Source organism: Poecilia latipinna, unplaced genomic scaffold (assembly GCF_001443285.1).
Source record: "Poecilia latipinna isolate Pla-1442-1.1 unplaced genomic scaffold, P_latipinna-1.0 Scaffold274, whole genome shotgun sequence".
NCBI lineage: Eukaryota > Metazoa > Chordata > Actinopteri > Cyprinodontiformes > Poeciliidae > Poecilia > Poecilia latipinna.
In genome coordinates this window covers 263,520-266,951 of record NW_015112890.1, presented here as the reverse complement: position 1 = coordinate 266,951, position 3,432 = coordinate 263,520, and the positions used below count along the sequence as shown (strand labels likewise).

The following is a 3,432-nucleotide window of genomic DNA, read 5'->3' as shown; positions in this document are numbered from 1 at the left end:
TCAAGTGCATTTAATCATATTTTAAATAGACATATACGTCTCATTAAAAAAATAATCAAATATTCGGTTAAACGACTGGAAAATTGTAAACCCTTTGTCATTTGATAGGTTATAATTAACACCCCTGACTGGAGCACATAGGCAGACATTACAGACTTTACGCAAAGAGTTCATTGCAGAGGCAACTAAAATCAATCAATAAAAAAATCCTTTCTGAATATCATCTCATGGACTCTGAACTAAATGCGTCTTTCTGACCAGGAGCTGGCAGCGTGTTGAAGAGTTATGGACCGGACACCTTGGTTAGGAAGCTCATTGCAAACTTTAGTTGAAATGGTGCCTTTAACTCCAGTCTCCAGTACAGAACAGAGAAAACTAAAGAGAATGCACCGTTGTTTTAACCCATTTATAGTTTAAACAGAGGAGCCAGCAGTTTATTTTGAGGTAATAAAGGTGCAGAAGTTAATTAGATCCATGCGCACTGCGTTCCACAACCAATGCGGATGCAGCTCCGCCGCTGCAAAGAATTAAACTTAACTCACCCTGCGGTTTTAGCAAATGGAGGTGAAGATGTTACCCTTCGCGCCCAGAAGGAGAGCAGCAGATGTAACATCTGTCTGTTTTGGAGAAGCAAAACCACGTAATAAATAAATAAATCCTTGGAAAAAATGCACACCCGAACCGCGCACACGGTAAAAAAAAAAAACAAAAACTCGCAGAGTTCAATTGTTCGGTATGGATCAGACAGATCCAACTGACCGATGAACCAGCGCAGATTTCTCTGCAGATGTGACCAGGAGGAATTTGTGAGCCTGTGCATTCAGACCACAACAGGTGAAGTGCTTTAAGTGCTTTAATTTATTATAAATTATTGGGGCCACTACGGAGAAAAAGTTAGATGCATTTATTTGGGTCACCTGGGGGCAGGGGGGGCAATCAGATGTCAGGGGCTCCGCCCCTGTTAGTGTTAGCATTAGCATTAGCCTTAGCAGTGCATTAGAAGTAGCCTTTTCCCTAAAATAAGCTTTTATTTTAATTTTTCTTATTTATTGTTTCGCACACTGAATGGAGGAAGTCAATGTAAGACAAGATGCTAGTGATACCTCACAGGCCACTGTCTCTGTGTGCGTTTGCAAATTGCAATCTTACTTTTTCATGACTCTTGGAGGAATGGCTTCTTCCTCACTGAGTGGCCTTTCTGCTCATGTTTGTACAGGAGATGTCACTGAGAAAAGCCTAGGGGTAGACATTTATCATATTGTTTATCATTTATTGTGGAAAAATTGATCATGATAAGACTTTTTAATTATTTTTGTCACTAATTTTCAGTCAATGATGGTATTAAAAAAACACCACAAAACTGATAGTATTATTAGACATTATTTTTGTCTATTTTCACCACTGTAATTTCCACGAGAGCACCAATAAATATCAGTAAAATTGAAAATATGATTAAATGCAATTGCTGTGTTCAGTTTGGTGATGCAATCACACTTTTATTTGTTTAGTTAAAAACTAAACAAAAAGCCCTGCATTTCAAATAGAAGTGGAGGACATTGTATGAGGCCATTAATGAGCTTGTGCTAGAAAGAAACACAGTTTTGTTCAGTTCAGATTTTTTTGTATGTCCAACAGTTAGTGAGTGAGAGAGAGAGGTAAAATTAAGAGACCGATTCGCCTAAACACTTCTTTTCCTAAATAGTCGAAAAAACCGGAGCACCCGGAGAAAAACTTTGCATCCATCCATCCGTCCATCCATCCATCCATACATCCGTCCAATTGTCCAATTGATAATTGTTACTGTCCCTAATCCTGAGCAGCCAAGTGGAGAGGAACAACTTCCTTTTAACAGGAAGACACTCCATCTTAGAGAGACTGGTTATATTCTATGACCAGTTAAAAATTAAGACGACTAAGGAGACAGGAAATACAGAAACACTAAGGCTGGAAGACATTGTATGAGGCCATTTAAGGAGTGTGTCCTAAAAAGAAACGCATTAAGAATCTGAACTAGGTAAGTTAATATTCTTCATATCTCTAACAGTCAGTGAGTCAGTCTCAGTGAGACACAGAGGTAAAATTAAGAGATCAATTAACTTAATCACTTTTTTTCTCGAAGGAAAAACCGGAGCACCCGGAGAAAACCTGTGCATTTAGTTTAGAGTGTGTCCATTTAAAGAGCGTCTCCAACAGTTGGTGAGCGAGAGACAAAGGAAAATTTAAGAGAGACCAATTAGCCTAATTAGTTTTGACTATTTTTTCTCAATTTCCGTTACAAAAATCTTCCTGCCCTGCCTGCCAGACATTTCAGGCTTCGTTTTGCTAAGGGGTTTTAAATTTTCTTGTGTTGTTAGGTTGTGTTCTTTAAACTCTGGCTCTGACTTGCCTTCACCTACAAGCAGAAATCTTCGATTATGATCTGGCTGTATTTTGGGTAGCTGGAATTTTTTTTTCTGGATCGGTGGTTGAGGTCTGAATTGTTGATTGTTGGTTTGTGTTTTGAGTGTTGGTCCTTCCAAAGTCTCTTTCCTCTCTGTGGAATCCTTCAAATTCTTGTGTTTTATCTTCTCACCGATATACAATTCTGTCACATTAAGCACTTTGTCGGCGACTTTAATGTGATTTTCTTCCCTCTGCCTGTTTTTGGTTAGAACCTTTCTCTGAAAATTTAAGGACTCATTTTCTTTCCTCAGGTCTCTGCACTCAGATTTTATGTAGTCCAAACTTTCTCTCACAGCCACAGCCTCTCTCTCTGCCTCTCTCTGTGCCTCTCTCTGCTGCTCCATGAGTTTACTCATCTGCCGTTCTTTTCTCATCAGATGTTGTACTAAAATCTTGTTTAGCTGTTTTTCCTCAGCTAATGTGTTTTCCTCAGTTGAATCGATCCTGGTTTTAATCTCTTGCTCAGTTTTACCTATGTCTTCCTCCATTGGAGTTTTAGAAAGTTTAAGAATTTCATTTTCCTTCTCTCTCTCTTTCAACTGCTTTTCCAGAGCTTCTACCTTCCCTTCAAGAAGGCTGTACTTGTCTTTTTGTCTCATAATCTCATTCTTCATGATGATGTTGTCGATCTTTCGGGACATCTCAGACTCAAGTTTCTTCATTTCACTTTGGTACTTTTTAACCTTTACTTTGTACGCTGCGATTTCAGACATCATTTGCCTTTTTTCTTTCTCAGCCTTCTCATCTCGCAGTTGTGAAACCGTCTCGAGGATTTTTAAAGAGGTTTGAAGCTCGCTCACTTTATCCTTGTAGTGTTTTACCTGGTGTTTTAACTTTGGGATTTGCTGAGATTCCAGGTGTTTGTTTGGCTTGCAAGACCAATTTAGCTCTTTGGAGATTGAATCAATTTTCTTGTTCATAAGCTCAATTTGTTTATGAGCTTTTTCCAAATCCTTCTTCTGTGTGTTTGTCATCAGTAACTCACATCTT

General features: G+C 38.7%; 1 long non-coding RNA gene across 1 annotated transcript in view; it reads right to left on the bottom strand.

The window, feature by feature from the left end:
• Positions 1-140: 140 nt before the first annotated feature.
• LOC106948131 (uncharacterized) overlaps positions 141-3,432 on the bottom strand; it is an 18,522-nt gene continuing 15,230 nt past the window's right edge. The window contains exon 3 of the long non-coding RNA XR_001425115.1: positions 141-322. This is a non-coding gene — a long non-coding RNA (uncharacterized LOC106948131). The remainder of the gene's footprint in view (positions 323-3,432) is intronic.